General features: G+C 44.3%; 1 protein-coding gene across 2 annotated transcripts in view; it reads left to right on the plus strand.

The window, feature by feature from the left end:
* The window catches only part of LOC138295845 (neuroblast differentiation-associated protein AHNAK-like), a 236997-nt gene that overhangs the window by 51008 nt on the left and 159515 nt on the right, over window positions 1-26474 (plus strand). For both annotated transcript variants that reach the window (XM_069234421.1, XM_069234422.1), the window contains exon 2: window positions 4751-4798. The gene's annotated coding sequence lies outside the window, so the exon portion shown is untranslated. The remainder of the gene's footprint in view (window positions 1-4750; window positions 4799-26474) is intronic.

Here is a 26474-nt window from a genome sequence, read left to right on the forward strand (position 1 = left end):
TATCCACAAACACGTGTTTGTGGAAATTCATAAGCCGTCTGCACGTAATTTCACACCCTGGAAATCCATGCATATTTTACAAGTGGTGGCCGTTAGTGAGGGCATCAGAACTCCCCTGCCCTCCATTTTCGAATGCATGATGAGTGTCTGTCAAACTGGGCTAAAGTCAGTCTAACAGATATTCATCATATCAAGATCAGGCAGTGACGTGCGCTAATGTGCAGGAGCCATGCAGCTAACGGTTGATAGCCTTAAGAGATCACAGCCCTGAGAGTAGAGACATCATCAGCCCAGCAAAGCCCTAGGGGGTTCCTCCCCCTCATGATGGGGAGCAGGGTCACTGACAAAGTCAGCCATGGCTTCAATAGGTGTAGGCCTCGAAGTACTAAGGGCTGTTGGTCAATCACAACATCCATTCCCGACTCATCAGAGCATGGGGTGGGACCAGCAAGCCTAATTGGCTCTCACTCTACGCTACCCAGAGACACGTTAGGAAAGGTCCCTCTGTCATTGGTTGATGCATTACTATGTAAGCCAGTGAGAGAAGGTGATGAGAGCTCCGGATTCTGATCCCCAAGGCTGCCTGAATCCTCCAGCACCCTTTAGGGCCGTAAAGCTTACAACCTCCTTCCATCCGCTGTGGCTGCTGCCCTCTTTGAGGAGCCCTTATTACCGCCACAGCCCACAAGGTAAGTGGTTAATTGAATGGTTGGATGCTTGTGTGTGTACGTATGAATGAGTGCGTGAGTATTTGCACGTGTGCTTGTGAAAGGGTGTGTGAGCTTGTGTGCTTACATGTATGTGAATGGGTGGATGTGACGATGTGCGCATGTGTGTGTGCACATGAACGAGTGCTTGTGAATACTTGCGCTCCTGTGTGCTTGTGAACAGGAAGGTGTGAGTGTGTGTATGAATGTGGTTTTAGCAACTCTCTACACACCAGAACTTTAAAAATCAACCTGCTGTCAAGAACAGGGATAAGTGTTCTACCAGATTGGGAATAGTGGTGAAAAATCTACATAAATACATGCTAATTCTTGGAATACTCAAGGAAACCTTAAACATTAATTGATTTAGTTCCGTACTAATGAAATCCTTTGTATGTCAATTTACAAATAAGAATTTGGTCCAAACTTAAGAAGACTCCTGTGGCAGTACATTTCTAAATTGCAAATTTATGCTTATGTTGGGTTGTTTTGCCTGCACAATATGTGACGAATAAAATCAGCTGTTTCTAGGGACTCAACAGTGGCAGAAGCAATACAATTTGTTTAAAATCTCATAATAACAAATCATATGGCTGCGGAATGCATACAACAAAGTTCCCCACAGCCAGATCCTACAAAGCAATGGAAGCACTTACACCCCAGTGGCTAAATTCAGCAAATCTTAAAAGGGAGGTTATGTGAGTAAAATGCTTGCCTCTGACAACTGGTGTGAATTTCATGTTACTGTTGTAAATATAAGGTTAGATGTTAGGAAAAGGGTTGGCCAATGGCAATGTAACGAAAACCTACAAAGTCTTTGCTTTGTGCGTAGCCAAAACACGCACTCACTTCACTGGCCTTCGCAAATAATACCTACATCTACCTTAATTGGTAAAAATGATAGATTTTCCTACACTTCATGTCTGTAGGAGGCTGGCTTCATTTATGGTTTACACCTATGGTGTGGCACCCTATTCTGAGTCCAGGCAACACTTAGTCATAGTGACTATGTGTCCAGATACCGAAAGATCTCTAGGGGTTGCTGAGGCAAGCAGCTAAAGCTTATCCAAGAGGAATGGAAAGCACTTGCAATACCACAGTGGTCAGACAGTAACTCACTCACAAGAAAGAGCCACACAAGTGTTGCAAAAATAAAGGATACTTTATAGCAGCACTACTATTAGACTAGCATTGATATATCTCCTTTTGGAGATATCTACTCACAATATGTACACAAAATAACCATCAGAAATAGCATAAAAATACACAGGGCCCTATGGCTGGTCCAAACAATATACTAAAATAGTGGAATGTGAAATAGTGACCCCCAACCAAGGTAAGTGTGGGAGTTAGCTAGGGGCTGGGGCAGTTAGAAACATTAGAGGTAAGTACAGGAAGTGTCCCCAGCAACCGGGTGTACTGTAGTTACCCACCTAGTTGTCCCATAGGCTAACACAAGAAGGGGTTTGTGGCATTCAGGACCCCGAGGAAACCAGCAGACAGAAGGATGGATGGAGATTGTCCCTACCCCAGGATACCCAGAAGACAGGAGCTCCTACACCAGGGACCCAGATGCAAAGGGCAAAAGGGACTCTCTCTGAAGTCAGTGGAAGCTTTGGATTGTCCAGCTACTGTCATGACCCGTGGACCAGGCCAGTGGAACCTAGGGATGGATTCCAGATGAGGAGGACTTGCAAAGTAGGGCAACAGAGTCCAGCACCCTTGGAGGTGCCCAGGTGGTGCAGGTGGCAATGCACACCCTCCTGAAGGTGAAGTTCCTGCACGTCAGTGGAAGAAGAAGTCCAGCTGCGGGGTCCAGGAGCAGCAGAAGATCCCAGGAGTCACCTACAAGCTGTCCCTCAATGATCGCTGGATTGCAGGAGGGATAGTGACCAGCCAGGTCACCAACAAGCACTAGCAAATGCAAACATGAGCTGAAAAAGAGTTTGCAAAGTTTTGGGGACCAGCAATGTTCAGAAGACTCTACCCAGGATCGTGAGTCAGGCCTAGCCTCAGGAAGCCCAGCAAAAGTCATTGGAGCCTGCACGAGTGACCCACAGATGATGGACACATGGCGTCACAAGGAGGCCTCACCGGCACAAAAAACAGAAGTCGCACGTCACAGGAGTTGCAGGACAAGGCCTGATCTTCATGCTGCAGAGTGCTGGAGGCCAGGACTTCTAGCTGCCTAAAGATCTCCCGGAGGAAGAATCAACAAGCCTTGGCAAGTGCAACTGTCGTGGTTGACAGGGGTTCCAGTCCAGTGGGAGGAGAAGGGGCCCACAGTCTCCCAAGTTGATTAGAAGACAAGCAGGACCCAGAGGAGGTCACCAACTCACCACCTGTGTTGCAGAGACGTTGGATGTCGGAGGGACAGCAGACCCCACCAGCTGGTTGACGTTGCCTTGAGGTGCCTGCGGATGCAAGGGAGTGACTCCTTCGCTCCAAGAGAGATTTCTTCATGATTCCAGGTGCAAACAGATTGCTTGTTACCCTGGAGGATGCAGAGCCTTGGATGTTGCAGAATTCTTGCAGGATCCGGAGAAACAATGTTGCAATGGGAGCCTTCCCACCAAAAGCAGACGTGTTTTGGTTCCAAAGCAGACCAGCTGTGATTCCAACGGACAGGAGCAGAAGATTTCTTGCAGAGAGTTCCTTGGAGAGTCTTGCTCAATGAATTTGAGGACCTACCCATAGGCGAGCCCTTAAGTAATCTTAAAAGATGGTTGATCCCTCTTTGAATTGACCCACCTATCAGAGGGGGTCAGGGATGTCCTCTACCTGGCTGATGCTCCCAGAGGCCTCTGACCATCTTGTTTCCAAGATGGCAGAATCAAGTGGCCACCTGTTAGAGCTCTGTGCACCTCGCTAGAGGATGAGCTAGACGGGGGGAGGGGTTTCATTCCCCTGTCCTTTGTGTAGTTTCACACCAAAGAGAGGACAGGGGGTTCCTGAACTAGTGCAAACTGGATTATGCAAGGAGGCCACCAAATGTGTAATTCAAAACACTTTGGTGGCGCTCAGAGGCCACCCCACCCCAGCCCTTAGGCACCTAATACATAGGGGAAGGAGGTCACACCTCTCCCTTGTAGGAAATCATTTGTCCTGCCTGAGCCTAGCAGAACAGTGTCTGGGGTCAGCAGCAGCGTGAGCTGGCAGCTAAACCCCGTAAGGCTGCACAGGCAGAACTGGGGGATCCTTTAAGGAACCCCCAGAGTACATGGTATCATGCAACTAAAACCGGAATCAATGTAGTTACATGATTCCAACATGTTTGATACCAAACATGCCTAGGTTTGGAGAAGCCATTATGTAGTTTGGCCACTCATGTTGACCAGCGTCCACTACATACCTTAAGATGGCTTCCCCGCACCTACAGTGTCCAGGAATCGGCCTGGGGTCTGCAGGGGCACCCTGCCATTGCAGGGGTACCCTCACACTTAGGGACATGTATCCTGCCGTTGGGCTGAAGGGCCTACCAGAGGGGTGACTAATAGTAGAGGGGTGACCTATAGTGTCTAAGTGAAGTAACCAGGTTAGGTGGTGGAAGGGTGCATGCACCATTTCACATTGCAATGGCTGGCCTGCAGACACAGTTTGCATGAGCTCTCATGGGTGGCACAACACATGCTGCAGCCACTGGGGGACCCCTGGTGTACCAATGCCCTGGGTGCCTAGGTACCATATACTGGGGACTTACATATGTGCACCAGAATGACAATTGTGGGTGTAAAAGTTTACCAGCAACCAAATTTAGGGGAGGGAGCACAGACACTCGGGTCCTGATTAGCAGGATCTCAGTGATCTAGAGTGTAAACACACTGACATAAGGCAAAAAGTGGGGGTAACTATGCTAGCAAGATGGCACTTTCCTACATTGTCCTTAAAAGGGATGTTTTTAAATCCAAGTAACTGAATATGTCTCCCACAGTACATGTTAATAAGAGAAAATGGATGATACTAAAAAAAAATTGAAATTAAATGTGTACATATACCTGCATGGATTATTTTTGTAACGTGTTTCCTTGTTTTTTGACACACAGGGACAAGGTACAGCACTGTGAAGGTTTCAAGGGAAGATGCTTCAAGTGGTAAATGCTTAACGTTGAATATTTTTTAAAACCCAATTAACTGCAAAAAACAAAAGATTCCTCTAAAGTGCTGTCTATGATAAAACACTTCCAGCATTGAATTCTACAGCATTTGTAGTGTTCTAGGTGCGAGTCAGGTGCAGAAATTATTTCCCGATCACTCCCAGGAAACGGGAGCTGATGGGGCGTTCCCTTCCATTTTCCAGACTCCAAAAACACTGGTTTCCAATGTGCTTGTGGGGTAGGAACAGTCATTGAAAACCTTGTTGAATACCAACAAAGGGCCATATTCATTGAAAAAGCTAGTAGACGTATGGGTGGCGATTCAAAACTCCAACTTAGTGCACCTTTACAAGTACTTTTGTATTCACAAACATTCACAGGAGTACTCCTGAAGAGCTGTTCGAGGCGTAGGTTTCCAGATGTACTTCTAGGGATGTTGTTTGACATTTCCTGAAGGATTCCATTCCCACTTTGTGGAGTTCTCCATCTCAGAAAAATCCGCAGAAGGAACATTAAGTCTACCGTGCTTGCTAATGCACATTTTCCTTTATGTGTGAAACAGTGTATTCTGTTCTCCTTCTCACCTTGGACACAGATTTTACTCCAGCCCTTGAGTGAAGTAAATGTCAACCTTTTCTGGTTAGACAAGGGCCAGAGAGAATTTTGGGAATCCCCAAAAATGTACCTGTTTGTGGGTTTTCTTGCACTTCCAAGGCAAACCACCCTTGAAACGACCACTTGCTATTGTTTGATTGGTATTTACTACTGAGCATCCTGTGCACTCTCAGTACAGAAATCTACATTAGTGAATTAATTTACGGCTGCCAGTAACCCCCTCGTGGAATTCTAGCATATGTAAAAAAATATTTTATATTGTGAACTTACACTTCTGACTGAAGTAACCTTTGTGAAAAGGGCCCAACGTTCCAAATCTGTAGGACCACTCAAGAATGTGCATGGTGACGCTGTAACCCTACTTTCTTCCCCTCTTCCTCTCCTATGGCCTATTAATGCAGAGAAGTCGACCACTTAGGTGAATTTTTCGCTTAGAGTTAATGTAATTTATGTATCCAAAAGTCTTCAGATCCTGATTCCTTCGGTCAGAATTTGAAACTTGCAAGTGTGCATTCAACGTTTTGCACACTTTGCCTACAGTTAGGTAAGCAAATATTTTGTGAATGAAACCTTTAACCAGCACTGACTTTTCATGGTGGAAGGTGTGCAAGCAAATATACAAAATTGAATGGGTCTGTACTGAGCCCTGGGTTAAATTCATCTGTTGTATTGTAATATTTACAACTAGCAATCGTGCATCAGTGAGCACCGTGACAAATAGAAGAACTACTAATTGAACAAGCATTTGCAATGTAATAGGTCTCACATTTGCGAGATTTTGAGCTATTGGTTTGTAAAAGACAATGGGCCATATTTATACTTTTTGGCGCACAACTGCGCCAACGCAGTTGTGCGTCAAAAATTTTAACGCCGGCTAATGCCATTCCAAAGCGCCATGCGGGCGCCTTATTTATGGAATGACGTTAGCCGGCGCAGCTGACTGGTGTGCGTCAAAAAAAATGACCCACACCAGGCAGCGCCGGCGTAGGGGAAAATGGAGCTTGGGCGTCAAAAAATGGGGCAAGTCAGGTCTGAGGCAAAATATTGGCCTCAACCCGATTTGCGCCATTGTTTTTGACTCCCAACCCCCATTGAAATGACTCCTGTCTTAGCACAGACAGGAGTCATGCCCCCTTGCCCAATGGCCATGCCCAGGGGACTTATGTCCCCTGGGCATGGTCATTGGGCATAGTGGCATGTAGGGGGGCACACATCAGGCCCCCCTATGCCACAAACAAATAAAATAAAAAATACGTACCTGAACTTACCTTAAGTTCCCTGGGATGGGTCCCTCCATCCTCGGGCGTCCTCCTGGGGTGGGCAAGGGTGGCAGGGGGTGTCCCTGGGGGCATGGGAGGGCACCTCTGGGCTCCTTCCGAGCCCACAGGTCCCTTAACGCCTGCCCTGACCAGGCGTTAAAAAATTACGCAAAAGCGGCTGGACGTCATTTTTTTTTACCCGCCCACTCCCGTGCGTCATTTTTGCACGGGAGTTTAAATAAGGCGCACATGCCTTGGAGTCATTTTTTAGACGGGAACGCCTACCTTGCATATCATTAACGCAAGGTAGGTTTCCACGCTAAAAAATGACGCAAACTCCAAGATCTTTGGCACTAGACGGGTCTAACGCCAAAGTATAAATATGGAGTTAGCTTTGCGTAAAAAAAAACGACGCAATTCCGGCGCAAACAGAGTATAAATATGCCCCAATGTCTTTTACCCATGTGCTTTTGTTTGGAGTGGAGTGGATGCATGAGGTGTGGAGTGGAAATATGTGGGTTGAATAGAAATGTTTAGTTGTGGAATTGTGTGGGGAAGAATTGTATGGTGTGTAGTGCATTTGTGTAGTGGAATTATGTGGCATGGTGAATAGATAGGGGTGAGAGCTGCACAAAATAGCTAGAAAAGGAAGCTAGAGAGGGATAGGTAGTCTGTGCACAAAGTGGGAAATGAACTCCAGACAGTGGAGCAGAAAGAGTATGTAAGAAACAGAAAGAAAAGGGGAAAACAGACCATTGACACATAAAGAGGCACCTTCTATGTACACAGAAGACACCATAAGAAGAGGAGGCGAGCGTAGGTTTGCGGGATAGGAATTAGAGCGAGGGAGCAGAGGAAAAAAGGAGACAGGATGAGGAAGGAAAGAGAGAGATGGGGAGAGCAAGAGAGAGAAACAACTCAGGAGAGAGAGAAGAGCAAACAACAGTTGGACCAGCGATAAGATAGCCAGAGTAAGAAGAAGAAGAGAAAGAATGCAAGAAGTGCATGGGAAGCATAAAAAGAAAGAGGTTGGGAGAAAGAAGAAATTAATAAAGCAGATGAACGACGAGGTACACAGAAGCGAGGGGAACGGAGAACAAGCAACTTAAAGCTGGAGCGCAACGGAGGCCGAACGGATTCTTATCAGCCGTTGAGTGATCGTGCAATTGATAAGTCACCACCAGTGCCCCCTCTATTTTTCTTCTTTTGCTGCCCCCACTGCTACACCAACAACACTAACAGGTGTAGCACCACATGAGTCAGAGAACTTTGCCAACCAGCAAAGATATTGATTTTTATTTAGGGGATTGGTTAAATATTTATTTTCACTTTCTCTAGACACAAAATGGGGGTCAAGGCAACTGGTGCCGCACTCTTCTGTTGATTGTATATATAGATGTTGTTACACTCGGTGTTCGGGACTAAAGGACCAACCCCCTAGGCCTCAAATTGACCAGAAAACTGGTTTAAAATTTGAAATAGAGGACCCAGCACTCAGTTATATTATCGAAATAGGCAGAGACATTATCTTCCCAGAATCATAAATCATATAGGGCCAGATGTAGCAAACGTTTAGCGAGTCGCAAATGGCAAAATTTGCCGTTTGCGACTCGCTAAACGCGTATCCCAATGCAGAAATGCATTTTGCGAGTCGTTACCGACTCGCAAAATGCATTTCAGACTCGCAAATAGGAAGGGGTGTTCCCTTCCTATTTGCGAGTCGCATTGGGATGCAATACCATTTGCGACCGCATATGCGGTCCAAATGGCATCGCAGTTACCATCCACTTCAAGTGGATGGTAACCCAATCGCAAATTGGAAGGGGTCCCCATGGGACCCCTTCCAGTTTGTGACTGGACCCCAAAATATTTTTTCAGGGCAGGGAGTGGTCCAGGGGACCACTCCCTGCCCTGAAAAAAAACCGAAACTAAAGGTTTCGTTTTTTTTTAAGTGCAGCTCGTTTTCTTGTTAGGAAAACGGGCTACACTTAAAAAAAAACTGCTTTATTGAAAAGCAGGTCGCAAACATGGAGGTCTGCTGACGACAGCAGGCCTCCATGTTTGCGAGTGCCTATACTCGCAATGGGGCTGCAATTTGCGACCCACCTCATGAATATTCATGAGGTGGGTCATTGCGACCCCATTGCGAGTCGCAGTCGGTGTCTGAGACACCGTACTGCATAACAATTTGCGACTTGCAAATTGCCGACTTGCTACATCTGGCCCATAGTTCCATAGTCAGGTCTTGTTAAAATGATGGTGTTTTATTAATTCATATCCAAAAGTCGAACATTCATAATCTCATATGAAAATAAGCATTCCTAGCCAACGCGTTTCGTCCATACGGGCTTCTTCAGGGCTGGGTACGGCAGCTGCAGCAGCTCCACTCTGCCCCACATCCTCCAGTACCGGCAGCGCGCACAGACAGTCTGACAAAATATAGAACAAGTAAAGAATAGTACATATGAGCACGTAGAATAAAATAAAAAGAACCCTGGAATAAGCACAGACTGAGGGCAAGTGGAACATTTCCTTGTACTACCGGCAGTAATGGAAGCCAGTTGCTGAATGTTAGAGCCGATTGTGGCGGCTGCATTGCATGAAGCGCTTAGCAGTGAAAGCGGGGGTTTTTAGGCACACACGTGTTTATTCCACCCATGTGTACACTTCTTGTGCGGAGGAGTGCGGTAGCCGCGATGCTGCAGTTTTATGTCAGCAGACAAGAGTAAACAAAGACCTACAACACTTTATGGCAATGTTAAAAAGCAAAAATTCTTATGCATGTACAAAATAAAAAGGCATTGCCTTCGCTCACAATGTTTTATAGTATAAAGTTACTTGCAGGTTATAATCACCATTGAGTCAAAACTGGTCTCCGAAATGGATGAAGGTGCCACATTTAGGTAATATGTGAATGTTAGCATGTTGCTTTTTTCATAAAACAGCCACTCGAGTGACTTCGAAGCATTTTAGCAATGGGTCTGTACACACAATAATGTACCACAGGAATCACGCTTTGATTAAGTAATTTTACTTGTGTGAATTCCGTGTTGGCTGGGCTGTGAAAATACTATTTGTGGAAGATGTAAGTTGGCTACTAAAACGGATGAATCGATAAAGAAAAAAAACAAAAGAAGACAATGGTTTTGGCAGGTTTCATTGCGAAATTGGAAATTATTTCAACTTTAATGTTGCATGTGCAGCTCCATTGCTCGAATTGCATTTTAGGGTTCCTTTGAGGTCCTGTGAAAACCCGATGACCAGCGGGTGTCAAGGTTTGCATCACTATGCTATAATTTGGGGGTAATATTTACGAATGGGAGATTTTGAAGGGTAAGCGTTGCATACACACTGCTGCTGCCCTCTCTCCTCTGCTTCCTTCAAAGTCTGCCGCCAAGCAGCGAGGACACTGGAAGCCGTTTTGCTGTGTTAGCTCCAGAGGAACCAAACCTTGTGACTTGCCAACAGTACAACAAATAAATAGAGCAACAAATTCCCACCTGAACTAAACCCAGCACCATGGGACTCTAAAAAACATAGGTCCATTGAGTGGCTAATGTCCAGTTTGCTCGTCCCCAGCTGATGGTCTATGGCTCACAGCCCCTCACGCCAACCTCTCTCTGGAACAAGTCCAGTATAATCTGTAAAATAGAGCAGTTAAAAGCAGTCGCGGCCGGTAATTTTAGGAGGGAGGGGGCCGGGCAGCACACTCACACTCATTCTTTCACACACGCATGCACATCCATTCACAACACTCATCAACATTCAAACATACACGCACGCACCAAACATTCATTTAAAAAACACACGCACTTACCTTCTCACACAGAAACACACCTTCAGCCTCGGAGGTCCCAGGAGGGTTGGGACTGCTGCCTTCCCTCAGGCAGCAGTCCCAACTTCGTCACAGAGTGGGATGGTGTCAGTGAGACTGCTGACCCCTCCCCACTCTGTGATGAGGTGTCACTGATTGACACTTGCCCTTGGTGCTTCAGGGCTTAAACCTGAAGCACCCAGGTCAAAGTCAATGGGTGACGCTTCCTCTCATCACTGAGGGGAAGGGCCTCGAGGCACCTTTGCTGAGCTGAGGAGGTCACACCCATAGGAGCTGTGATCTCTTGAGAACAACAAAGTTCAGCTCAGGCAGCGAGAAGTCAGCGCAAATCGCGCATGTCTGACTCCTGGCTGCCTGATCTGAACATGAAGAGTGTCTGTCAGGCTGACCTTAGCCTGACAGGCACTCTTCATGAGGGGCAAAAGGTCCTAAAGGATGGGCCACGGCTGGTTAAAAGGGAGAAGAGCGGCACTCAGTGAGAAACACTGCATTCTGACCCCGGGCGCAGCGGAAGTGACCCTGGCATGAGTAAGCTGCCTGGGGGACCTCGACAGACAAGTCGATGAAAGGGAAAAAGGGATCTTATCACCACCAAGCTGCAGTTCCAAGGCACCATCTGCATATCTCTAGCATATCCAAATAAAATATCACAACTTTCACTCAGGGTTGTTTAGGTGCCAAGGTAGATATGTGTGGTCTGGAGAACAGCACACTCCTTGACTACAGCAAGGAGTGCTGTATATCGTACACAAACTGAAGCTGTTGCTCTGGGATACAAAGCAAAGTCACAGTATGGAAAACACTGACCGCACAACAACAATACATTTCATTAAAGGTGGAGCAGTTGCTAATCAGCAACCTCAAGCACACAAGGACACGCACACACAGATACACACCCAAACACACCAGACATACCAGAACAATGGTGCTCGTAAGGTAGTGACTTAGGTGACACGCAAGTGACGCACTTAAAGGCTGCGTGACCCTCGACGATGGTTACACTAAATTCATGCAAGGATCTTCTTACCTGCACCGTATCTTCGCATCACAAAGGCCTCCCACTGTCTTGGGCCTAGGCGCTGTTTGGCAGTCCATATTTGCCCCGACCACCTCTAATTCAAATAATAAAAAAGCATAACTCCCTTCAAAAGAAGCCCAAAGAGCCATATCCCCCTAAAAGAAGACCAACCATGAAAACAAAACAAAGACTAACAAGGACGGGGTAGGGGTGATGCGAAGTGGACGACACACACACATACACACACAAGCACATGCAAACACAGACATACACTCAAGCACACACAGACACACAGCCAACTCCAGCACAAAAGGACATGCACCTACAGATACACACCCAAGCACTCCTGAAATAGTGGTGCAATGGTACTCGTAAGGGAGTGACTGAGGTGATGCACAAGAGACGCACTTAAAAGTTGTGTTGCTGTTGACAATTGTTACACTCAAGTCGTGCAAGAACCCTGTTACCGGCACCATCTCTTCACACCACAAAGGCCTTGCACTGTCTTAGGTCCGGGCGCAGTATGGCTGTCCAGCTTTGCCCCAACCACCTCTAATTCAAATAATAAAAAAGCATAACTCCTTTCAAAAGAAGCCCGAAAAGTTATATCCTAGTAAAAGAAGTCCAACCACATAAATCAAACAAAGACTACCAAGGACAGTGTAGGGGGTGGTGGGAAGGGGACAGCACACGCAGAAACGGTAGTTGTAAGGACAAAGCAAAAACATTGCCAACATCAGCTGCGCATGTTTGCTAAGAACATGAGCTGAGGCAATCTAAAGCAAGGACAGGGTAGGAGATGGTGCGATGGTGTCGGCAAACGGAGAAAAAGGTGGATGGGTGTGGAAAGCAGTAACGTTGAAAACATCAGCTGTGCTCGTTTGCAGAGAACACGAGCCAAGGCAATCTAAAAAAATAGTGTGCAAAACAAACTGAAATTGATAGAAGCAAAATGAGACATGTAACAGGGCTAGTGACCATGGGAGGGAATAATACACCAAAAGGAGGTACACATGGCCATGATTTACCACTCAAAAGTAATGCATTTGGAAAGGTACAGTAAAGAACCAAGGAAAAGCAGTGGGCGTGGTCAACGCCCACAGAGTGAATGCAGCATGTCTTGAAAACAGTGCATGTGAGCTGCTAAGGCTCAATCTAAAAACTAGGAGGGCTATTGACTGTCTAACATACAGGGTACTCCACCACAAAATGGTGGAGGATTCTACCTGCGAAACTGGAGGTCTGTTCCCTCTATGTAGAGTCAAGCTAACTACCTTATACCCGCAGCTGAGCCCTCACTGACTCTGCCGATGGAAACATAGACCACCAGCCCTACAAACATCAGGCCACTGGTGTCCTCTTTAGGGCAGATGTTCTAACATTCCTGTTTTTTCCTGGTCGGGACACTTAGAAACGCTTTGGTGATCCTGAACAGAACAAAATAAAAAAAACTGATCCATGCACTGAGGAAGAACGCTCCTAGAACATCAAGGCCATTAGTTTTCTGTTTTCAAAAACAAACTTCTGCTTTAAGGGTTTGTTTTTGAAAAATAAATAAGATGGCTGGCCAGCTGCATGTAACATGGAGGCCATTCAGCAAACCTAAAGTGCCTTAAGAGCAGCCACCAAGGTGGATGCTCTTTTAAAGGCACAGAGTTCTCCACCAGGAAGTTGGAAAATTCTAAATATTGTCGGCAGTCATCCACCAGGGACGGCAAGCCACCTACTAATCTTTAAATTGCCCCTAGTTCTCGTGGTACACTCACTTTTGCATATGATTGTCTCAATGCTTATTCCAAGATAAATTAATAAGCAAGTAAGCAGCTCATGAACCTAACATGCATTTTGTAGGTTACAATCAGTTTATTCCTGTTTTTCAGACAGAAAAGTCAGACGTGTCAAATGCACTTCACAAGATCTAAACATTTATGTCGAAAACCCACTGGTTGAGTTTCGGATAGAAATCTGCCTTTGCCAGAACGGCTTGCTGGTTTCAGGTTTTTCTGCAACAGCCCAAGGGAAAATTCCTTCAACACATTCCTAGGAAACCTGCTTTGCTTCTGAACTAAATAACCCCCATTGGTTGCAATCTTAACATTCCAAGCAGCAGGCGTCTCTCCCAGTGGTTCAAAGGTGTGCTGTAAACAGGTTTGTCACATTGTGCAGCTACCCAGTGAGAAGTTAAACGTGTTGCTTGCACCTGAGATAAGCTCGGCATATGACGCAGATGCCAAAGCACTACAAGACCATCTCATTACCAGCTCTACTTGATGAAGGACATACAAAGTCACCCTGGCCACAGACTGATTAACAATGTTTTAAGGCCTCATCCTCTGCATACTAGACTGGAAATGCATTGCATCCACTTTGTCAAACACCAGATGTTTTTCAACCACACTTCTCTCCCGCTCCTGCGGCCTTCAAAGCCTGCGGAAAATGTTTCACTTGCACCACAAACTAATTAACTTCAAACAACCAATATAATGGACCAATCTGGTGCCTATCCGACTCACTCACAGCAAATCAGCGCTGTGCTTAGAAGTGGAAGTCTAAGAGAAGAACATGATACATTGGACAAGTCCATCTCTGGGAGAGCGATCACCACATTAGGGGCCATATTTATACTTTTTGACGCACAACTGCGCCAACCCAGTTGTGCGTCAAAAAATTTAGCACCGGCTAACCCCATTCCAAAGCACCATGCGGGCGCCTTATTATTGAATGACATTAGCCGGCGCAGCTGACTTGTGTGTGTCAAAAAAAATTACCCACACCAGGCAGCGCCGGCGTAGGGGAAAATGGAGCTTGGGCGTAAAAAAATGGGGCAAGTCAGGTCTGAGGCAAAATATTGGCCTCAACCCGATTTGCGCCATTTTTTTTTACTCCCAACCCCCATTGAAATGACTCCTGTCTTAGCACAGACAGGAGTCATGCCCCCTTGCCCAATGGCCATGCCCAGGGGACTGGTGTCCCCTGGGCATGGCCATTGGGCATAGTGGCATGTAGGGGGGCACAAATCAGGCCCCCCTATGCCACAAAAAAAAATATATATATATATACTTACCTGAACTTACCTTAAGTTCCCTGGGATGGGCGTCCTCCTGGGGTGGGCAAGGGTGGCAGGGGGTGTCCCTGGGGGGATTGGAGGGCACCTCTGGGCTCCTTCCGAGCCCACAGGTCCCTTAACGCCTGCCCTGACCAGGCTTTAAAAAATGACGCAAAAGCGGCTGGACGTCATTTTTTCTGGCCCGCCCACTCCTGTGCGTCATTTTTGCACGGGAGTTTAAATAAGGCGCACATGCCTTGGAGTCATTTTTTAGAAGGGAACGCCTACCTTGCATATCATTAACGCAAGATAGGTGTTCACGCTAAAAAATGACGCAAACTCCAATTTCTTTGGCGCTAGACGGGTCTAACGCCAAAGTATATATATGGAGTTAGCTTTGCGTCGGATTCGCGTAAAAAAAAACGACGCAATTCCGGTGCAAACAGAGTATAAATATGCCCCTAGGTATTCTCCGCCCATCACCTGCGCATCACTAGGCACTTTCTGCCCCCAGCTTAAAACAGAAGGACTAAGGCCCTGATTTATACCTTTTTACCCCGCATTTGCATCAATTTTTGATGCAAAAGCGGCGCAAACTTCCAAAATACCATTATAGTTGGAAGTTTGTGCCGCTTTAGGGGCATATTTATACTCCGTTTGCGCCGAAATTGCGTCGTTTTTTTTTTACGCAATTTCGACGCAAAACTAACGCCAACTAACGCCATATTTATACTATGGCGTTAGAGGCGAATAGCGCCAAAGTTCCCGGAATGTGCGTCATTTTTTAGCGTGAACCCCTTCCTTGCGTTAATGATATGCAAGGGAGGCGTTCCCGTCTAAAAAATGACTCCCAGGCCTTTACGTGGTATTTATACTCCCGGGCAAAAGTGACGCCCGGGAGTGGGCGTGGCTAAAAACGGCGCATTTGCGCCGCTTTTTAACGCCTGGGTCAGGCATGGCGTTAAGGGACAAGTGGGCTCAAAATGAGCCCAGAGTGCCCTCCCCTGCCCCCAGGGACCCCCCCTGCCACCCTTGCCCACCCCAGGAGGACACCCAAGGCTGGAGGGACCCACCCCAGGGACATTCAGGTAAGTTCAGGTAAGTTTTTTTTTTTTTTTTTTTTATAATATTTTGTGGCATAGGGGGGCCTGATTTGTGCCCCCCTACATGCCACTATGCCCAATGACCATGCCCAGGGGACAGAAGTCCCCTGGGCATGGCCATTGGGCAAGGGGGCATGACTCCTATCTTTACAATGATAGGAGTCATGTTGATGGGGGATGGGCGTCGTTAAAAAATGGCGCAAGTCGGGTTAAGACGATTTTTTCGACGTAACCTGACTTGCCCCATTTTAAGACGCCCATGCGCCATTTTCCCCCTACGCCGGCGCTGTCTGGTCTACGTGGTTTTTTCCCACGCAAACCAGGCAGCGCCGGTCTGATTGCGCCGTCTAACGCCATTCCATAAATACGGCGCCCGCATGGCGCTTCAGAATGGCGTTAGACGGCGCAAAACTTTTTGACGCTAAACTGCGTTAGCGCAGTTTAGCGTCAAAAAGTATAAATATGGGCCTTAGTGTCAAAAAATGACGCAAATGCGGCGCAAAAACGCATAAATCAGGGCCTTACTTTTCAAAATCCATCTTGCTGCTGCCAGTCCCTCAGCTGATATTGCGCCATGCCTGTTTCACTTTTCATAAATGTTTTCTTCCCTCCTGTTAACTTCACAAGTGATTGCCCTGTGCACCTATGAGTGACGCGTTTATTTAAGTAATATCCATTCCCGGGCCTGGTCGGCACTAACGGACACCTTTCTTATTGCAGTTCGTGCTTGTTTCAGACGTATTTCACGCGCAAGGAAAATGTGGCAAATGGGCACATAAATTCCACATCCCGAGTCCCAAAAATCTGCATCTACTGAATATTTATATTCAGAGATGTCGGATTTTTCTTTGGTGCAGCGTGCGTTCCAGTGAGTTTCAGGGGCAGTGGGCAATTAAAATACTCCAAATCTCCAGGATTGACTGTACTTTGAGATGTATACATATCAGAACTATGGAAGTGAAGCAGTATACGTGGGAAAGGACTTGCAAAACTCCCATCGGGGAAGGGTGTAGGGGAAGGAAAGAGTTTGGACTGAAACTTATTTTATTACTCCTGGCACATACTCTACTGCGTAGTGGCCGGTGCACCTCTGCGTTACATCCCTGTATCGACTAGGAGTCTCTTCCCACTATTTGCTCCTTTTTCCGTAAAAAAGACAATATTTTTGAGAGATAAGTATCACAATAAACATTACAGAACTATATTGGAGATGTAAAAGAAGGCAAAAATCGAATAACATGACTGGAAAAAAATAGTAAAGTAGAATATAATTCACAACTGTAGTTTGCTATTCAAAGGATAGCCTAGAAAATATAAATATACACAAAAGTACATAGGAGTATAAAAAAAAGGAACTAACATAGAGAAAAGGGAAGGACACAGAGAAAAAGGGTTATTGAAAGAAAATCCCAGTAAACACAATATTTATGGACTAATAGCAATGCAGTGGAACAAAATACGGACTTCCTTCTTAATTATGAATAAAAGTCACAGAAATTATCAAGGTCTTTAAAAAAAGTTTAAGAAACTTATTTAGTTAGTGATAATACAAAGATAGACGACAAGAATGTTTTTGTTAAGTAATTTGCAAAGGTAACCACTGTTTATTATCTTTCATGTGTTAGTCATAGAACAATTTATAGTATTAAAAACATGTTTATGTCACTCTTGCGCCTCCTTTTTCCGCTTTCATAAAAACCAGTTTTTTTATATAGCGTGGCATCTATTTAGCCTCTTTAAGCACTTTCATGGTGTTTGGTTCTATCACTCCTAATTCACTGAAAAATGCTCTTGTAGTGTGTTGTGTCTCTAGTGTTCGTCATGCCTACTACCCCATCTCTTCTCCAGATGTACCTTTGGACCCAATTCACAAAACCGTTTTGTGATTTATGCCTTACACCAGGCTTATGTATGTTTACTCCCGAAGTAGAGTAAGACTTGCTTACTCAAGCCCACTGATGCTTAAAGTTTTTTTCCTCTTGGGTAAACATGTCTTAGTCTTGTAAATTCATGAGTAAATAATATAATGGATGCTGTATCAGACCAAAATGAGACAACGTGAGATACATCCTAAGTGCCCCTTCATTAAAATGTATTGGGGCACATCTGCAAAGAGTACATCAAAGCTCTTTCTTAAATAGCAGACCAGGATTTTAGGCACAACTTTTTTTTGCACATTTCATCCAGAGTGTGTGTTAGGCTAGTTGAGGGGCACTCACCCTCCTGTCAGTGAGAGCACGCAAACAAGGTGTCACATGTGCAGCTGCACAATTTTGTGCTGATTCAGCCACTCAGTTTTGGCTTAATTGTCAGGCATTTGTAGAGGCACCCGACATTACACCGCACTATTGTTCACAAATGAATACATAACATAAACCTCAGGCCTTTACTACTCCTGCATCAACCTGGTAATTCAGGTAGTTATTAGCATCCTGTGCTGTGACAAAGTGAAAGTAGTATTAGCACGACACCCATACCTTTTAGTGTTGGTTGTCACAACCCCAACTCAATAGATTGGCTCCTTCAATCGAGAGCATCTGTACATACCCCTTAGTCATTCTTCTCTCTTGGTGGGGGGAGTGTCTGCCCATTAGTATTTAGTTATGTTTCTTCCCTCCTGTTAACTGCCCGTCACTGTGCATTCTTCTTATAGGTACCCCGAGTTCCTGCATCACTCTTAGGAGCAACAGAGTGGCAAGAGTTTGACGGGTCATCCTATTAACAATCTTAGCTTCTGGATGACATCTTACCAATATCCCTGAATTAACTGGCATAGACATAATAGGTGAAATAAATCCCCTATCGCTGAGTGACACCTGGTACAGCTTGATTACTGACTATTCTGCATTCTCCATAGTCATTCAGGGGAATAGTATAATCTATGGAGTTAGTTAAAATGGATCATGCATAGTCTGGTTGATTTCTTTGTTTTACATTTATTTTATTGGGTTATAACAGAGTGAAACAGCAGTACATTTGAAGAGGTCATAACAGCTTGTCCATCTCCTCTGGCCATCAGAGTTGTCATACGTAATGAGGAAAGAATATATGGGAACTAGCATACATACAGTGGAGTCGTCTTGGGAAGGATTTTACAACCGGCGGCGAGATAGGGGATACATAGCCAGAAGAACTGACAGTGCTCTCCCTGAGAGATGGTCGTGATCCAGCAAACAGCCTGTGCGTTCTTGCATGTGCCTCAGTCGAAGTGAAGATCGAAGTTTGGCACATGTGGAGTCAAAGCACCACTCCAGCCAGGGACAACGCTTTTGAAGAAGTAAAAGCCCTACAGAGAAATTTGTATATCATTGGCCAGGAACCTGCTGGTGAGGTTGAGAAAGAGGTACTGCAGCACAACGAATACAGAGCTATAAGATACATGGAACTATCACGCTAAAGGCAGTAATCACCAGGTACAGAGAATTGCTAGAGACAGAAATAGCTGAGTGCACAGAAATGCTAAAGGCAGTGGAAACCAGGTACGTTACATACAATGCAAAGAGGTGAGAAAGATGTAGAACCCATGCAAGAAACAAAGCCGCTCCTCACCACTAAAAAAAGGACAGCGCTTCACAGCCAGAGAGTGGGTACGAAACCCAGGTGGTAGTATGCGACTAATAGATGATAAAGGTGCCAGTACAAGCGGACACCAGACGGTGCTGGAGAAAACCCTGCTTTCAAAGTCAGTAAGTTCCACAAATGGTTAGAATCATGCTTCCTTCTTAAACCACCATTTCCATTTGATACTACCAAAAAGCAAAATATTGGTGACAGGTGGATCGCCTGGATAGAAACCTTTGATGATTTAATTAAAGCACTGGAAGAAACAGACAACAAAAAGATTGTCAAATATCTCAAGGATCATGCCAAGGAAGAATTCAAAGAAGTAATAAAAAAAATACCATATGCTGATGAAGTATCATACCATCAAATCAAACGCGCTAAAGCTCAAGCTCAATCCAATGCCGAATGTTGATTATGAAAGACATATTTTCAGTCAAGAAAGACAAAGAGCTGGTGAAACAACCAGTGAATTTGTTGAGAGACTTTATAGGCTCATCAAACATTGTAAGTTAAATTTATTCAATGATGAAGAAGCCATACGTTTCAGAGTTCTAGATGGTTGTTGGTCATGTTAATTCAGATGAGGAATGCTGAGAGAAACACTCTGGAGCGAGTACTCATGGCTGCCAGAGCTGAGGAAGGTGCAGATTGACAAGCTGCTGACATGGAGGTGCCCACAGTGAGTCAGTCATGAACATGAAAAGTAAGCAAAAACACAAGGGTGAAGGACACAAAGTGATGTTTCCAAAGAAAAAGAAACTGTGCTTCAGATGCGGATTTTCATTTCCACATCAAGGTAAATGTACCCCCATTGGGCACATATGCAAGGGCTGTGGGAAAGAGAACCATTTTGTAACAGTTTGCAAGGCAAAGGAAAAACTAAGGGGGTTATTCTAACTTTGGAGGAGTGTTAATCCGTCCCAAAAGTGACGGTAAAGTGACGGATATACCACCAGCCGTATTACGAGTTCCATAGGATATAATGGACTCGTAATACGGCTGGTGGTAAATCCGTCACTTTTCCGTCACTTTTGGGACGGATTAACACCTCCTCCAAAGTTAGAATAACCCCCTAAGTGTGTTACGCAGAGAACACACAATGGACGACCGAATGTTCCAAAAGCAACGTTCTACATGTGCCCACAAGGCCAAGCGGCAACATCAGCTGAGGCAAATCAACATTAAACAAAGTTGATCATCTTCAAAACCTTTGTGGAAAAGTTCTTCAGTTCCAGTTTCAAGTGACAGTGAGGAAGATGGATGTGCGATGTAGATGTTTACTTCAGAAAAGATGCGCATGTCGGAGTGACCTCATGTAAAGAAAAATACGAGTTGAAGAAAAGTCGACGAGAAAAATCACTAAAGTCATTCAAACGTTGCCTAAAAATTACGCTAAAGATAAATGGCTGCTCCATACCTCTTATTATTGACAGTGGTACATAGATAAACAGTATGCCTGAGGAGAAATCCAATGAGTTATCTCAAGTGTGCCATCTCACACAGTCAAAGACCAAAGTGTATACGTGGGCTGCATTGATGTCATTTAAGAGTCAAGGTTTATTCGTAGCCACATGAAACACAAAAAGACAAAGGTACAAGCACCCATTCACGTACATCAAGGCACTGTGTTAAGTGACTGTTTACCCAGTTTCAATACTGCTGTTGAAATGGAAATGATATCAGTGAACTACAAAATGAATGCTCATCACAAAATAGTAGGTAATTTCCCTTCATTGTTTAATGGATTGGGAAAGCTTAAGACCATGAAAGTGAAACTGCATATCAATGAAGACATTCATACTGTCCTCAAAGATTTAGATGAATTGCATTTTATTTACAAGAAGCTGTTGAGAAAGAGCTTACAAAATTCCTAAAGCAAGATATGATTAGGCAGTCTACTGGTCCAACTCCATAGGTTTTGCCGATAGTGATAGTACCCGTAAAAGGAAGGTGAAGGAGCTGTACACATGTTTGGTGATATGCGTCAAACTAACAAGGCAATTGAAAGAGAACAACATCCCAGTCCTCACATTGCTGACATGATCACAGAGTTAAATGGTGCCAAATTCTTCTCTCGCCGTGATCTGAACAAAGGGTATCATCATTTCGAACTTGAAGAAAATTGTTCATTACTATCATTTCTACTTACATTAGTCTAGTCACATATAAAAGATTAGGTTTTGGTGTGTCATCAGCTTCAGAACTTTTTCAAGAGTTCATTTGATGTATATTACACCCTGTCACAAATGCTTTTAACTACAGTGATGACATATTAGGCTTTGGGCCACACAAAAAGAATATAATAAAGCCATTACACAAGTGTGTTGACTATTTGCTGATGCATGTCTAATCTTGAATTCAGAGAAGTGTGAGTTCCACAAAACAAATCTCAACTCTTTGGCCATATGTTTTCTAATGGGGTTTATAACACCTTATCCAGCTAAAGTACAAACCTTGTCAGCCGCCAATCCCCCACAAAATGTTAACATGTTACATTCATTCCTTGACATGGCCAGTTACTGTTCTAGATACATACATGACTTTGCTACAGTGAGTGCTCCCTTAAGAGACTTAACAAGAAGAAATGTTCCATTATACTGGTCACACGAATGTGAACAAAGTTAAAAAAAATCAAACATGCAATTCAAAAAGCCACTGAAATGGCCTACTTTGATCTGAAGCTACAGACAGAGGTTGTTGTTGATGCAAACACAGTCGGGTTGGGCGTGATCCTTGCCCATCACAATGGACACGCAAATGCTGGAAGGTATATTGTGCCATATGCAAGGAGAAGTTTGTCACAAACTGAACATGTCTATTCACAACCTGAAAAAGAAAGTTTAGCAGTCATGCGAGCTTGTGAACATTTCACCGTATTCTTATATAGAAAATCTTTCACTTTTATAATTGATCATCAAGCAATGCTTACCATCTTTGGCAATCCAAAAGCCCCGATGCCTCTCAAAATTGAGCATTGGGGTTTGCGACTACGGGAATATGAGTGCACTGTCATGCGCCGACCAGGGAAAGATCAAACCCCTTCTGACTACTTTTCACGAGTGCCAGTACAGTGTCGTGGTACTCCTTCCAAAGCAGCTTAAGCCTACATTAACTTCATCATAAGGTCAAACACCCCTGCTGCTATTACTTTGGAACAAATTATTACTGCAACAAGGAAAGACAGTGACATGTTTATAATAAAGGACATTATTGCACTTTAGTCCTGGAAACAACACACTCGACCTCACACATGTGACAGCCAATATCAGAAGTTCAAAATTGTAAAAGATAAACTGTCTATTAGTCAAGAAGGTATTGTCTCACGAGGTTCAAGAATCATCATACCAGAGAGTCTGCAACAAAAAGTATTTGAAGTAGCCCATGAAAGCCATTGTGGAATAATATCCACTAAATGAGCTCTCCGAGACCAAGTTTGATTTCCTCATCTTGATGAGAGATTTTAAAAATAATTGAGGGCCTGTCATCGTGCAACTGCTTATCTCCCAAAGTCACTCAACATATCTTGAACATTTAAGGTTTTCCAAAACATGTCAGAGAGAGAATTGCTGCTGATTTCTTTGGTCCTCTTGATAATGGACATCACCTGATGGGGACAATGGATGTATTCTTCTATTTTCCATTAGTAGAAGAGCTCTCGTCTAATACTCAAGAAAAAATAATTGAGAGATTAGATGGCATTTTTGCAATAAGAGGTGTTTCTTCAGTTCTAAAGTCTGACAATGATCCATCTTTCAACAATCAAGAATTGTTAGACTTTCTTACTCATCTCACTGTGAAGCATCAGAAAACCACACCTCTTTGACCACAAGCAAATGGTGTTGTTGAATGCTGTATGAGCACACTTAAAAATACTGTTTAGCGTGCTAAATTGAAAAATCTTAATCTGAAGTCAGTGCTCCATGCTACTCTTCGAGCTCATCAGTCGACTCCTCATTCAACAACAGTGGAAAATACTGCCACTCTGATGTTTGGGAGAGCAGTGATGACCAAATTACCACAGTGGACCAACAGGAGATCTACAACAGATGGTAAACGTCCTAAAAAAGACTTGAGTCGTGAACAAAGGATGAAAGTATGTGCAGACAAACGTCGATGGTCCAAGAACATTACTTTCAATAAAGGAGATCGAGTATTGGTGCAACAACAGAGAAAATGTAAGTCTGATGCTCCCTTTGATGCTGAACCCTTTGAAGCTGTGACTAGCAAAGGACACATGGTGACTGCTCAACATCCTAAAAAGTCCATTATGCAAGATTCTATGCATTTCAGACATGTGCCACTTCATTCATCAATTCCTCATGTCAGAGAATAGACTAGTTTGTTTGGGTCTGCAGAGCGCCCTCTGACTGCATCTGTCACTACATCACCAGCATCAGTCATGTACGTTTCTCCTTTCTCTTCCCAGTCTCAGAGGACATGATCTGGTTGTTTAGTCAGAGCTCCAATACAACTCATCAAAGAATTGTACCCTATATATATATGTTTGTAGAAAGTTTGTATTTTATTTAACAAGGAGCAAGAAGCAGTGTTTTGTGAAATAGCAATGACGGGACCCTTTTGATTCCTGATGGACTCCATAGAACTGTAACATAAGTGGTAAGGTGTGGTGAATAGATTTCATGGTTAGAATGCTCAGTTCACGCATGCACGTAAAGGAATAAAGATTTGTAAGACCAAGCTCCATTTGTGGCATGTTCACTTATAAGTACTCAGGCTGGGGGGGTAGCTACACCTCCCACTAGAACCCCCACACTCAAGCATCATAGTAGATCCATGCTGCAAGTGACTCAAGAATAGTGAGTGAGTGAGAGGGCTTCCTTGAGAAGGGGGGCAAAATCCCATTGACAGGGACATGAGCTTGTGGGTTGTTATATAGCAGTTTATATAAGAAAGAAATCAGAGTCAAATTTAATCTAACTAATGCAGTCAAAGAATCTACCAGCCTCAAACAAATGGTCGGACAACTGGTATTCGTGCAAGGGCCATTTGTATTCAAGGAGCTTTGGTGATATAATACACATGGGTCAGAGGGGTTCCCCACCTTAAGTAACATCAGGATAACAGCAAGCTCCAAAAACCTTCAGCAGGACCCCTTCCTATCTGCTTCTTCAACTATGGTCTAGAGGGATGGTAATAGGGTAGATGAAAATCATTTTTAAAACTTCACTGGCAGTATGTTGGGTGACATTATTTTCTTGGTTTGCATCTCAATTACAGCCTCTAGGAGTTCATATACTGCTTCAGCATAGCTCTGCCCCTAGCATTCAGGGCTCACATTGGTAGGTCTGCAATCCGGGGGTGGGTGAGCTGTAGTGCGTTGAAGTGTGATCTCCCTTATAGAATCTACCCTTTCCATCTTGTGCTCTTTACATTTCCACTGCAGTGGTGAGCATGGGTGGACCTGATGTAACCAAGGTATTTATACCTATTTCCAAATGTCTGGACTTGGTTGCAATAGGTCTGGGTTGAATTAGTGTTGAGAACAATGTATCCTATGTGTGCCTCTGTTGGGACGATAACGTGAAAGAAGCAGTGACAGACTACTCCATCCAACACAACTCTGAATTGTATGGGGTTGCACTATAAGTGCCCAAGTGTAAGAGAGTCAGCCAGCCTAAAGACCTTGATAATTGACGTGGAAAGATAAATTCATAGCATCAATGTAAATACAATATATTGCACTATTTCACAATTATGACTTAGTGCAAGAGCTTCTCCCTTTTTTTCCTTTTTATTTTTATTTAAAAGAGGTTCCGATCTCTGCCCCTTTTTTCCTCCTCATCCTTCCCCAGTACACTCTTCAAGGCCTCCCCATTTTATTCTATGCTCATTTGGCATATATCCATTTTGCATCCAGGTTTATTACCCTTCTGAACAGTTCCAGCTGTAGACACTTAGGCCCATATTTAATGGAAAATGACAGAGCGCGACGCCGTGCCAAAATTGGCAGCGCCGCACTCCATCAATGTCACAATGCAGGGATGCGCTGTATTTAATTGAATACGGTGCACCCCTGTGTTGTCCCTCGTGCTGGCACTAAATTTAGCTGCCAGCATCAATGCAGGCATCCTTGCACCATTGTGCAAGAATGTCTGCATTGAGGGGTTTGATTGCTTATGTGCGGGAAGGTGTATCTTCCTGCACATAAGCAGGCTTAGCTTCATTATTTAGGTCCACCTCCCACCCATGTGCCATTTCTGCACAGGGGGATAAATATGGGGCTACGGACTTGGAGTCATTTTTTGGACTGGAAAGCTTACCTTGCATCTCATTGATGCACGGTGGGTTCACACATCCAAAAAATTGCAGTTTTGACGCTAGATGTGTCTAGGGTCAACATATAAATATGGAGTTAAGCTTGCGCCATTTTAGCGTAAAATAATTATGCTAACATGGCACAAACAGAGTATAAATATGCCCCTATGTCTGGCATTTTGCTCTTTCTATGCGTGCTGCAGAATTTAGCACTCATAGAAAAAGCAAAAAACGAGGAGGAATGAAAGTATTCCTTCTCGTTGCGCCTTGCTAAGCCACCCCTGGAGTGGCGATGGATTTTGGCACTGCTTCAGGTTTACGAAAATGTGTAAATCTGAGGCAGCATCAAAATAAAATGGGTGTTGCTGTGGCACGCCCACAGCAAGCCCCATTGCACGCCCCTTCCACACAAAGGGCTGTGTGTGAGGAGGTTGTATTTACAAGGTAATGTTAAACCACAAAAAGTAGCTTAACGCCACCTTGTAAATCTGGCACAGGGCATAGCGCCACCGGAGCGTCACGAAAAGTGACAATTAGGTGGTGCTAGGGGCTCATAAATATGCCCCTTATAGTTTTCGGTTCAACTACCAAACTGGAGATTTCTTTATTCCCTACTCCCTAAACTAACTTGAAACAGAAAATGGTAAAATTGTTTTCTGACTTTTTAAAAATTAGTTGGGGTTTTAATGTTCCTGATGTAGTACTGTACAACTCTCTCCAATTTTTCATTCATTTACAACTTCCACCAATGTTAAAGTGACTGCTTTGTGAGTGAAATAAGTTTTCATTACCTCAGTGGTTAATCAAAGTGCCAGTTACAGTTTGAAAAGGGAACCAATCTGATATCTTCCTAAGTCTGAGATAACAAAAAACTAGTGAGATTGGTTTTCATCACTCCTCCAATTAACTCCCAAAATAGAAGTATATTTTCAACATATTTTTTTATCTAAAAGTCAA

The sequence above is a fragment of the Pleurodeles waltl genome, chromosome 5 (genome assembly GCF_031143425.1).
Source record: "Pleurodeles waltl isolate 20211129_DDA chromosome 5, aPleWal1.hap1.20221129, whole genome shotgun sequence".
In the NCBI taxonomy this organism is placed as follows: Eukaryota; Metazoa; Chordata; class Amphibia; order Caudata; family Salamandridae; genus Pleurodeles; species Pleurodeles waltl.